At 40.0% G+C, this 6,189-nt stretch overlaps 1 pseudogene; it reads right to left on the reverse strand.

Moving 5' to 3' along the window:
* Positions 1–2,173: 2,173 nt before the first annotated feature.
* Positions 2,174–3,663, reverse strand: Tdpoz1-ps13 (TD and POZ domain containing 1, pseudogene 13; annotated as a pseudogene).
* Positions 3,664–6,189: the final 2,526 nt, after the last annotated feature.

Consider the following 6,189-nt stretch of genomic DNA (forward strand, 5'->3'; position numbering starts at 1 on the left):
TGTGTAAACAGACACCATGACCAATGTAAGCTTTATAAATGACAACAATTATTTGGAGCTGGCTAACAGTTTCCAAGGTTCAGTCCATTATCATCAATGAGGGAGCATGGCAGTGTCACAATATCCAGGCAGGCATGGTGCAGTAGGAGCTGAGTTCTACATCTTTACCCAAAGGAAGCCAGGAACACACTCAGCATCCTCAGGTAACTAGTAGGAGGTCATCCAAGCCCAACCCCATGATGACACACTTCCTCCAACAAGGCCATGCCTTCTAATAGTGAGAGTCCCTGAGCCAAGCATATGCAAATCATCACAAATGGAAATATTTTATCCAGCACTTTCACACCCTCTGGGTCAAAATGGAACTGTGCTCCTTTTTGGTGAAGAAATGTTTTCCATCTGGGAGTATGGGCATTCAGAAATAACCATGAATGAATCTGATTTATTACAAAATCAAACTTTCTTTGGCTAGACCTGGATAGGTTGTGGTGGCTGTTCCCCCTGTACCCATATTTTTTTTTACTCGAAATTGGTCCCAGTGCTTGTTAAAAGACAGAATTTTGTGCCCTGTGCCCACCAAAAACTATCTGGCTTTCCCCTCCTTCTTTAAGTTTACCCAGGGCATGGAATGGAGCTGAGCCACAAGGCTCTCAGTCATATGGCTCTTCTTATATAAAGTTGTAGGACGTTGCTTACCAGCAAAACAATCAAGGCACTGAAGTTCCTGACAGATATCAGGGTCTGTTTGTTGAAAAAAAAAAAGCCAAGCTTCCCACTGACAATTTTCTCTCATTTCTGGTTCTGAGAGAATGTAAATCTTATGGGATTCAAACAATTCTTTTTAAATATTCTGTAGAGTTCTCATTATTTCACCTGGTTACCATAGGCAAATTTATAGGCCAACTTGATTGAAGCTTCCCTGAGGCTCATCCAACAGAATCTGGTAGTAGACACATATACTCGCCCTACCTTCAACAGCCTTAAAATCCCAGTTGGGTATGGTCAAAGTTAAGGCTGTATCAATATTTGCCTGGACTTGTGTGGGCAGACCATTTACCTCTGGAACCAATTTCCAAGCTTTTCCAACAATTCTCTCACTTTCTTCAGTTGTGAAAAGAACCTGGAACTGTTGTTGACAGTCATGCCAGGTGGGTTTATGAGTCAACCTGATTGAATCTAAAAGACCTAGGGGATCTGAGGGTCTTTTGGAAAATGGAGGGAGGGGATTTATGCCTTGCAATTATAAAGGTCAGTACTGGTCAATGGTACATAGGACACAAACTGTATCCCCTGTACATCTGGGTGTTCAGAAGACTAGAGGAGTAAGGTCAGAGTAGAGTCAATCCCTCTGGGCAGTATAGCATGAATGTGCGTTGAACTCATATTAGGTAAGGACACTAATACTCATCAAATTAAAAATGCCTAAGCTGCCATTTCAATTCTCACTATGTGTGCACCAAATCAAAGGCATCAAAGCATAGCAGCAGCCATCAAAATCTCCCCATCAAAAAATGCCCAGGACCATAATTTTCACCTGTTAATCTAAGAGGTGTTATGGCATATACTCCTCAAATCATTTCACAAAATAAAAAGAGAAGGAATATTTCCCACTCTATTTTATGAGAGACTACATTTACACTGATATCTAAAACACAAATCAATTTAACTTATGGACTCATGCAAACATAATCATTAAATAATTACAAGAACACATTAAAAAATATCATTAACAAAACCAAAGTAGGCTTTGTCTCAAGGTGAGTAAGGGTGGTTCAATATGCAAAAATCAATAAAATTCAATTGACCACATAAACTAACTGAAAGAAAAAAAGCAAAACAAAAGGAAACAAAGAAAAAGCAAAAAACATGATCATTAAACTGGATCAGGATATGGACTTTAAGAAGCAATCCCTTAATGATAAAACTTCTCCAGAGATTGGCATAGAGATTATATGGCTAAATATAATAATGGTAATATAGAAGAATCCCGCATCAAGATCAACTTAAATGGGGAGAAACTCAAAGCCAGTATACAAAAGCAAAGGTAAGTCAAGGTTTCTCATTCTCTTAAGTAGACGCAATACAAGAATTGAAGTCTTAATTAGAACAATAAGGCAACTGGCAATTAAGAGGGCAAATACAGTAAAGTTGAAAGAATTTTTATTTGCAGATAGATAATACACATGAATTAGGTGGAAAACTTTACATGTCAGTTAATGCATATGTTAGGTCAGCTATTCTGTTCAGTCCAATGCAAACAGGTTTCTCCAAAGAAAGTCAGGTAGGCTCTGCTTCAGGCCAGTTGAATGCCAGTTCCAAGACATCAGACAAGAATAAGACAACATCAACAGGATAGATGTCAGGTAGAATGTCCAAGACCCTAGTGCTGCCCTTTCCCTACACACCATTTTGAAATATTACAGCTGTATGAAATCCATAGCCATCATGCTACCTTGCCCCAGATTCACTGTAAATGTTCCAGCAAAACTGTAATCTAAACAGAAGTCATTGTTAAAAACACTAGTTGTAGCTGTTAGAAGCCAGGTGTCGGTCATATCTGTCAAGCTCCTAAAATATCTTTAGGTGTTTGAGTGAAGGCTCCGAGGAAAAACACTGTATAGAAGCCAGGGAGAGAAATGCTTCCTCCACCAAGTGGGGATGTGACTCCACCATTGACTTCCACTCCAAGGTCTTAGAGACTTCAGAAGCATGAAGTATAATGAAATCCATGACCCTAGTCTTCAGGTGCTCTGTGCTGTGGAGGTCAGCCAGGATCAGAGTTGGTACAGCATTCTTCACACTGAGGTTCCTGCACAGGGAATCCTCACACATGACCTTCAAGTCCTGCAGGTCATACATGTCAGCAGCTGCCAACAAATCAGTGGCCATTGAGTGGCTGTGGAGGTGTGGTGCCTTCCCTGTGTAAATGAAGGCCATCATTTCCTTAAAGACTTGCAGGTGAATGTCATGGATCTCAACGCGGTTTTTTAGGCTCTCCAGCATTTCATGTTCAAACATGGCTCTGAAAACTGGAGAGCGAGCTGCTAGAATGGCCTTGTGAGCCCTGAATTCCTGGCCAGCTACCACCAGGCTGCAGTCTGTGAAGAGGGAATTTTCCCACAGCTCTCCTATGTCATCAGCCAACTTCTGCCTTGGATCCTTGTTTGCAGGTGTCATGTTATGTCCAGGCGTGCTAAAGGAGGGTCCTACTATGGACACCTTACAACACAGGATGAGCTGGTCTTCAGGGAGAAGCCAATGCCTAAGGGAGAGGAGGAAATCTCGAAGGATGAACTTTCTCAATCCCCATTGTTGTTTTGGACTAAAGCTTAAAATATTTGGGATCTCTTTGATTTGATGTTTCTCTCCTTGGGCATTTATGATCCAGAACTGCACCTTTGCCAAAACTGGGCTCTTTGGACAACTGTACAAACCCACGGAAACAGACAAGTAATCTTTGCTTTCTTCATCAACACCATTTGGGAATATTCTCAAAAACCATTGTACTTCTTCATTGCCCTCTAATGAGAACACTGGGCTTGTAATATTTTCCCGAATTCCATCCATGCAAAATGAAAAGTTGCTAATGGTCCACTTGTAGCAGAATCTCTGAACACTGATATGTGTGTAGCCACAGATCTTGGCTTCCAGGTCCCCTGACATGTCTTCTGGAGGTAGTTTGGAGGTTAAAGTTGATCTGAAAGAAAGTAATAGAATTTACTCTTTCCTCTGTAAGATACAATTATAGATATAATTTAGACAGATTTAGATAGATAGATTTAGATTTTATTTTCATTTTCTGCTAAATTTCCCCTGTTATACACTTGGAAATGTCTATTTCTATGTAGGTTCTGTAGGTTTTCATATTTGTTCTACCAAAGATAAAACAGACCACTATGACTGTTAAATATCTCTCTCTCTCTCTCTCTCTCTCTCTCTCTCTCTCTCTCTCCCTCTCCCTCACCCTCTCCCTCCCCCACCCTCTCTCTCTGTCTCTCCTTGTTTGTTTGTGTCTGTATGTCTCTTCCTTTCTGTGTTCCTGTCTCTCTCAGTCTACACTACCCCCACCCAAACCTACTGTGGTTCTGAATATCTCTGTGTATGTTTATTGAATCTTAGGTCAATGTTAACTGGTTTTGACTATTGTATCCAACTTTGGAACTGTTTGGAAATGTGTAAACACTATCATTTCAACTGTGTTGTACTAATCAGGGTCCTCTACTAAACATAAGGGATAAATTTCTCTATATAAATAGAAAGTGGTTGTATGAGAAAAATCTGTAGGCAGAAGTCAAACTAATATAAAATTGGCTAATGTCAATACTTACTTATTCCACAAGGTTTGAAGTCTCAGGTCCTCTTCAGAATTAAAAAGAATCCTGCAGAAGCAGGTTCAGATGCCAGTGAAGAAATGAGCTTGCTAGTAAAATGAGAGCAAGCAGGCAGACTCACAGCTTCCTCCTTCTATGTACTTTTATGGGCCTGCAATAGAAGTAGGGCCCAGTTAATGGTGTATCTTCTAGACTCAGATTAAAGGTGTGTTTTTCTACCAAAAGAGTCTGTAGATGAACTGGATTTATCTACTTCAACTTAAGCCAAAACCTGTTAAAAGGCATCCCCTCCAGCTTTATAGGTTATTTAAGTCCACAGTTAGTCTAAACAGGAAGACATTTGGTACTCCTTCACCACCAAAATGATGTTTCATGACTGTGGTGCATTGGGGTGGTGAGAGGGGTGGGGGTGCCTGAGCTAGAAAAGAAAATAAAGACCCTGCTATGAGTTTTGTCAGATAGGCTCCTGTCTGTTATTTGGGGGAAGGGAGTGGTGAAGGACTCTGCAAGGATAAACTGGAATGGGGTAACATTTGGGATGTAAAAAATTAAATAAATAATGAAGGAAAAGAAACCTGTACAGAGAGAAAAGTGAGAGGGGATGCAGTTTTTCCAGGAGAGTTTTTCGGAGGCAGGTTGAAGAGAGAGAAATGGAGACACAGGGAAAGACAGAATGATTCAGAGAACAAGAAAGGAGTCAGAAGACTACAACAGTTGGTGAAAGTTAGTATGAGGCAAAGAAGAGCAGCTCAGGAAAAACTGAAATAATTCAGATTGAATCAGGTACAATGGAGAAGAGTTTTAAACTACCCATCCAGACCTCAGAAAAAAACTAAATAGGAGTGACTTATTCACCTATAAGTTTCAGAGGCTAAATTTTCTCTAGGCCTAGAATAGACTAAGAGTCTAGAAGCTTCAAGCTCTAAGCCTAGGTCGACAGGTAGAGGGAGAAAGCCTCAGAGATGACAATAAATACAGATAATAATTGGTATTTTTACTATAAAAACACTAGAAAGTCTTTAGCAGCTCTAAACCAGATGTGACAGCTGAGCTGCTCTGAGAACAGGTCAAACAGTCTGCTCTGCATTCAGCAATAGAGGATGAATGACCACAGGGAAAGGAAAGACCACTTATCCTTCAAAGAACACATGTCCATTTATCTCTTTGTGTTTTTCTCTTTTCATTTATTTATTTATTTTTATTTATCTATTTATTTTTTTTTTGCTGATACACAGCCATTTCTGCCAATTTCAAGATATAACAAAGCTGTGACTTTCCTTCAGACAGAGGTGTAGCTACAGCACTATCTTCATTAAGGGCAGTCCACTGAGTGACTGCCATCTTTGTTGCGGGCAGGTAAAGTTTTCCTATGCTATTGTTTCAGCACCATCTTAGCTAAGGCAGATCATATGACTGGTTGTAGCTTCAGTGCCATCTTAGTTAATGACAATGGCCATCTACCATATTTGCTATACGCACTTACTTAAACACTGCTTCCTTACATTAGAACAGCCTTAGAATCTCTAATTTCTATCCTGACTTGGGAAATCTTTATTTAATATTAATTTAAAGATTTACAGCAGTAAAAACTTAAAGATCACAGCATTAATGATTGCATAACTCATATGTTTAATAGATATTCACTATCAATCTTTTCAGAAATCTGCTAAATGTAACCTTACATGTTTAAAGTTATTAGGACAGAGAAGCCCATGCATAGCAGTTACAGCTGCCCCACCCGCAACCACCAAGGGCTCTGAGAAGAAATAGGCATCCTCACAAGACTGCCTAGATTGTGGTATGAGAACCACTGAGAAACAGTGCTCAGTTGCCTTGCTGCTGCCAGATATTAGCCTAC

The sequence above is a fragment of the Rattus norvegicus genome, chromosome 2 (assembly GCF_036323735.1).
Source record: "Rattus norvegicus strain BN/NHsdMcwi chromosome 2, GRCr8, whole genome shotgun sequence".
In the NCBI taxonomy this organism is placed as follows: Eukaryota; Metazoa; Chordata; class Mammalia; order Rodentia; family Muridae; genus Rattus; species Rattus norvegicus.